The 6,949-nt window shown below is 31.4% G+C and overlaps 1 pseudogene; it reads left to right on the forward strand.

The window, feature by feature from the left end:
• Nucleotides 1-3,659: 3,659 nt before the first annotated feature.
• On the forward strand, nucleotides 3,660-5,051 carry LOC149554323 (alcohol dehydrogenase-like 7; annotated as a pseudogene).
• The last annotated feature ends 1,898 nt before the right edge of the window (nucleotides 5,052-6,949 follow it).

A 6,949-nucleotide genomic window follows, 5' to 3' on the forward strand; every position in this document is an offset into this window, starting at 1 on the left:
AAGTATGTTTGTAAATTCTCTAACAAGGTGGATCTAGCAATCCTCTATGCTCCTAATAGGGTAGATCACTAGAAGTGATCACTGTAAGCCTTAATCGGCCAACTTCATACTGTAGTAACAAAGCTTTGTGGGTATCATCCCCACCCCAGTTTTACTTTCTATTTTTGGAAGGTTTTTGGGTCACCAAATATCTATGCATATATGGTTTAAATGTTTAATAGTCTTTGTGCAGCAGGATAGATAAGTAAATGTTTTGTATGGTTGACTTAAAAAGTTTTATTGTTACTGATTCACCCCTCCCCTCTCAGTAACCTATTATATCTTAATTTTCTCTTATTAAATTTTATTGCCACCAATGAATCTTGGATTTTTTTCTTTGCAAATTTGATGTACTTTGAAATTCCTATTTCATCAACCCTATGTATGCTGTGTAACATAAATATGCTATTAAAAATAGAATTTAGACATCTTGTACATGTTCAAGAGTGCCATCTTTAAACCTCACCCACACCAAGAGTGTATGTCATCTTTGATGTCAAAGGTTGATGAGCAATGTCTTCTAGAGGATTATTCTAAATTTTTTTAAAAAAAATTGAGATGCTTATGATGGTTGTGTGTCTACTTTAGTAGCTTGTCATCTTCTTTGCCAAGTTAGACATTATGCCTTGTCAACATTTTCCAAAAGGTGCGAATACATATGAACCTTCGATGATCAAGGTCATATAAATTCTAGAGGGTTATTCTAAATAACAAGAGAATTTTCTTGAGGTAGTTAAGCTAGTTTTGTGTCTACTTTAGCAGCTTGTCAGCTACTTGGCTATCCTCATTCTAGCCAAGTTAGATGTTATTCCTCATCAATATTTTTGAAAATGTGTGACTACATATGAAGTGTAGCAATAGAAATGAAGTGAGTTTCTTTTTAAGGCATTGAGCATTTATTCAAATTTTTTTGGAGCTACCTCAATTTCTTTTTGTAACATTTTTTATGTAGTTTTCTTTAGAGTTTTATATCAGAATGGTAGTCATGCATTTCAATTGAAGTTGGGTGATGTCTTGTGGGAATAAGTTTATTGGCCAATTCAAAAATAAGTATTGTATGTCATTTCTTAGTGAGTGGAGTGATACGTGCCAATAATTATGAGGCTAACATGTGAACAAATTTAGGCCACACATGTTTTAGGAGGTTTGAATCATAGAGGTATCCTGATTTGGTTAGATGGTGAAGTCAAGCATGAAAACATTAAACTATTTGAGTTTTGAATAGAAATAAAGTAGTACCATGCATGAAGTAGATTAGTTAATGAGTTGTTTTTTGTGAAATAAAGTAGTTCCATTTGTAAGACATTATTTTCTTTAATCATTTTAATTGAGGAGTCCTTCTTTTCTTCATAGAAGCATAGCTAGGTGTTTCTAGATCATGGTTTGGAAGTGTGTGAGGAAGTGTTTGATGCAAAAGAGAAAGATGTATAAAAAAAGGGACAACTATCAAGTATGGCTTTCTATATTTTCTTTCTTTTAATTTTCAATGTGTGATTTTAGGCTCACAATTTTTAATATAAATCTTGGGAACCTTAAATATTACATGCATCTTAGCTAGGAAAACCGGGCTAAATTTTAGGGCAATGCAACTTTGTTATGAATGTTTTATGTGGTTTTATAAATCCTACAATTGATCACTAGTAGAAAATAAAGTATAAACATTAGGAATATAGGTGTTTTTTTGACCTAAAATCTATTCATCTTCACATTAAAGTGAATGATATCTCAAAATGGTACATGGAATATGTGGATTGCTCTGATAAAAATAAAAAGAAAATAAAACACATATCTTTGCTCTACTTTGCAACAACAAACTAAAAATAATAGACAATTGTGGTGCCTTTCACAAGACTTCTAAACTCAACTAATTCCAATCTTTAGTGTGAGTTGTGGAGGCAGTTTCTTATATCTATAGCCTTTCCAATCTTAACTAATAATGTTTCCCATAGTTTTTTAGCCATCTCCCAACCATCAAGTTAGAAAATAATGACAACTTTAATTAAAATGTTATTGTTATCAATAATCATAAGTTTAGAAACAAGTGTTTTTTTAAGGAAATGGTAGTCCTAGATTGGGGATATTTCATATATGTGGGTCTTGTGATCCTTAAAGAACCTTTTCTTTGTGTGTCCTTCTCCCAAACTATTTGGAATTATTTTGTGCATTTTTGTGCCAAATGGATTAGGGCTCAAACCACATCTTGGTGAGATATTTTTTTTGGTTGCTTTGACAATTTTCATTAATACAAGTAATTAGTTCAAGAATGATTGGTTATCATCTACAAAAATATTATGGTTTTTATGGCCTAATAGGAAAATGTAGGTTTTCTAGGCAAAGGGTTGGGCAGTTGCTGATTTCTATGATGGATATGAATTGATAGACATCAATGTTCCTAAAGATATGGTAAAAATTAACCTAAAATATAATATTAAAATAAAATTGTATATCCTTCTTTCTTGAGAACTTGGTTTGAATCTAAACTCCAATCTATAGATATTCCATAAGCTACTTGCAAGTGGATTTGTTAGTGTGTGACACCAAGTTTTCCATTATTTATTTTGGTCCACAAAGGTGAATTTAAATGGATTGGTGTAGTTTTGGTAGCTTCTGATGGTGTGATAGAAATATATGATCTTGATAATTTGGATGAGATCATTGTATTCAATTCCAAAACATTGGATAGCTAATTGCCCCAAGTACACTACAATCATCACTCAAAAAATCCATACAATCATTGAAGCTAAGGAATTGGAAAAGAAACATATGAAGGAAAATCCATCCAAAATGTTTCCTTTCTTCCTTGTAAACTGATGTATTGCAATTTTTTTTCTTTAATTGGTCTAATATCAATGTTGATAATTTATGAAAACATGCATATTTTTCACTCCTGATTTTTTCATCTTATAGGTTTTAATATTGTTGGTTGTTGTCCACATGTTGTTAGCATTGGGTGGGCTATGCTATGTACTTGAGGATTATAAGTCATTGGTCTAAATATTTCCATCAGGCTTCTCTTGGAACAACATTACATGGTGAGCACCTTACTATTTTGGACATAAAGCTTGCGTCACAAGATTCTAATAGATCAATTGATGGAAGCTGGGAACAAATGAGGTGTCTTTCTAATTAAACTAAATAAATGATAACAACTATCTTCCAAAAACATGAAGTCTTAAGAAGAATCCTAAAGGCTCAATAGGACCTATCACTTGCCAAACACATGATGGTCTCTTTCAACTATAGGTCCCTCACTCCAAGCCTTTGAGAGGATATGTTATAATTGAGTGAATGAAGTACATATATACCAGTAGGTCCTTGATCAAAGACAACTACAAAATAAGTATTTCTACATTTTTCTCACTTTAAAAACCCCAACCTACCTCTCAATAATAATGAAAATATTTAATATACTCCCTAGAAAGAACAATGCCAATCTTGTTATAGCACTTCATTCAAAATCTAAGATAAACCATGCTGAAGAACTAGTATAACAACATAAATAGGGCATTTGTTACTATATCCAACACACAATTTTCATATAAGAACACCTTGACCTTTTTAGCATTCCTCTTCATATAGTTTTCATATTTTCTTAAAAATCTGTATCTTTTTCATTTTTTATGCTACACAATCAACAATTTTAGATAGCCATGAATGGATCAGTTACTAGCTCTAAGGGAAAAGTCGTCACTTGTAAAGGTAATTTGTTCTCTGATGTGATTTTTCAAGGTTGAATTATAATCTTACTTCCAAAAATTGAGATTTTAAAAGAGAAATTTGATTAATGGTGCATTTGTTGAAGTTGCCATGTGTTGGGAACCTAGGGAAGCTATGGTAATGGAGGAAATTCAAGTGGCTCCATCACAGGCTTTGGAAGTTCACATTAGAATCATATGAACTTCTTGGTGTCACACTGATGTTAGTTTTTGGAGTAATAAATAGGTTGCTACTTTTTCATTTCTCATTTTCTTTCAGCACACCTCGATAATTGATAAGTATGAATTTGTGATGTGGAGTTGTCAAAATCACACAAGGTAACTCAAATTTTTGGTCACGAGGTAGTTGGGCATGTTGTTCTCTTTAAATTTCATGTTTTTGTATTGAATAACAGTATTTTTTGTCAAATGATCACATTTCAAGTTTGTATGGTGTAGAAGAGTGAAAGTGTGGGGGAAAATGTAAAGGTTGTTGAGGACGAAGATCTGGTGATACCCATGTTCATGTCGCATTGCACTAATTGTGTGGATTGCAAGTCAACAAAAAGAAATATATGTTCTAGATTAGAGACTAAAATTGCAAGAACCATGCTAAATGATAATGGTACAAGATTCAGCATCAATGGGAAGCCTATATACCATTTTTTGGGTGTTTCTAGCTTCACCAAATACACTATTTTAGAAGTTGATGTTGTTGTCAAGATAGATCCAATGGCTGCCCCTTATAAAGTTTGTCTTTTTTGTTATAGGGTCACAATGGGTAAATATATTACATTTTTTATTTATTGGATAGCTTGTTTCAATTGGAGAACAACAACAATGTATAAGACAATTGTAATTGTCAAATGTCATAGAATAAGTCCTTTCCAATAGTATTTGATTGAAGAATTGGAACATCCCCATTTCTATAAAAGTATAGTGTGTTTTACAAATTAAAATCTTGTGATTGTTTTGAAGAATTTATTACCTTTTCTATTGTTTTTTAGGGTTAGGTTAGAAAAAGTCTCCATTATGGTTGTTTTTGGTCTATGAACTATTAGCATGGCTATAATTGACTTACTCTTCTTACACTTGATCCCAACATCTTCATCCAATGAAAAATACAACAGATTTCATTTATAGATTTTGTAGCTATTTCATATGTTTTATTTTTAACTTGAATAGTTGTAGGTTGCAAAAGGTGCAAGAATAAAAGGTGCATCTAGAATCATCAATGTTGATTTGAAGCCTGAAAAGTTTGACATTGGTACAGTGATGGATTTGAACATATTTCATGTTATTTTCCGTATAAATTGATCATATTTATTATATAATTGGAGAAGCAATCTATGGACTAACTTATAGTCAAATTCATGACAAATTTTGCAGCTTAATTGCCATTTACTCCCAAGTTATTGTTGGAAATATTCAAAACTATGCTAAGTTACTAAGAGGGGAGGGGTAAATTAGTAACTTCTAAAAATTTATCAATTTTATTTATTAATCCAATAAATCAATTAGCACTTAATTCATCACATTTGTTCTACTTGCATGAATGAGAAACTAAAAACATGAAAGCATCCATAACACTTGAACACATATATTTGGTGACCTAGAAACCTTCCAAATAGAAAGTAAAATTGGGATGGGGATGATACCCACAAACTTTAGTACTGCAACATAAAGTTGGTTGGTTAAGGTTTACATTGATCACTTATGATGATCTACCCTATTAGGAGAAATTAGGATTGCTAGGTCCACCTTGTTAGAGGTTTTACAAACATACAATGAAGTATGCACTCGGTAAAGAGATTTATGAAGAGACTATTAGGTCTACCTTGTTTAGAATATTTTGACTAGTTCACCTATTAGAATGAAATATTAGATCTCTAATTTGCAACTTAATTTATTGAGCTTATAATTTTATGTACTGATCACCTTTTTGTGATAGATAAGACTCTACTACATCTTATGCTAATATGGCCTGCACTTTCGCATATATATTCGTACACTACTTCATATGCTTCATATACTTTATTATATATTTTTTATATGGATATAATACAATATATTACATATATATACCAACCCAAATTTCATAATTACAAAGTTGGCCATCATACAAGTTAACACCAATATTACAAAGTTGGCCTACATGAAGACACTTAGGTTCTAAAGATTGAATTGGTGAAGTTCTGATACACATCATCCACTATCATTTCTCAGCATCATCATGTACTCAATAGATGTAGAAGCTTAGTCCATATTGATCACCTTCAAAGTAGTCTTGAACTCAGTCTGCATTGCTGACTTGGTAGATACTGTGCAACTTGGCATAAATTGAATCACTTGTTTATCATGATAGAATTGGGTAAACACTATCACCATAAGCTCAGTTAACACTAGCTTCACATTACATGAACTAAAAACTTGGTAGACACTGTAATGCTCTATAACCACTAATAAACTTAGTGTATACTAAATGCATGGTTTGAACTATTGAACTTCAAACTGATTAAATCTACTCGGTAAACATTGTTGTGCTTGGAAAACACTATAAATTGTACAATGAGTTTGGCAGCCATACAAAACTTGAATAAGTGTGTTTCACTAATAACAAATTTGACTAATATGTTAATAGTTATACCCTCTACCTTGCAGCTAAGATCATAGTTTTAGTACTTGATATTTATGTGTTAATTATCAATAGTAAAATTGTTCTTGTTGAATTATGGGCTTTTTTCTATTGGAGGTCTATTATTTTTTATTTATAAGCAAGAAAATTTCTATTCATTCTTTAATCTAATTCCTTTCTAGCAAGTATTTATCTACAAACATTACCTAGTGTTATAGACTTTTCCCAGCCATCAAATCTAGACAAGCCTCAAACTATTACTATCGATAGCATGTGTTTACGCTTATTGAAGTATAGAATTGGAGATTCAAATTTTCACTTCTAGTATTTCAATTGAAAATACTTCTTCAATTGTCTCATTTTTTCTAATATGTTTTACTACTAATATTTGTTGGGTATTTCTTAACAAGAGGAATCTGTATATACAATGAAGAAGGTGAATCTTCAAAATAAAGTACCCAAAAGAATCAAAAAGCTTCTTGCAATCACTATGGAAAGTTAGGTCATACATCAAACAAATGCTGGAGCAATGGAAAAGAAAAATTCAATGGTAAATGTTTCAATTGCAATCAGCATGGTC

This window comes from Cupressus sempervirens, chromosome 5 (genome assembly GCF_028749045.1).
Source record: "Cupressus sempervirens isolate cs-2001-9-10 chromosome 5, ASM2874904v1, whole genome shotgun sequence".
Lineage (NCBI taxonomy): Eukaryota > Viridiplantae > Streptophyta > Pinopsida > Cupressales > Cupressaceae > Cupressus > Cupressus sempervirens.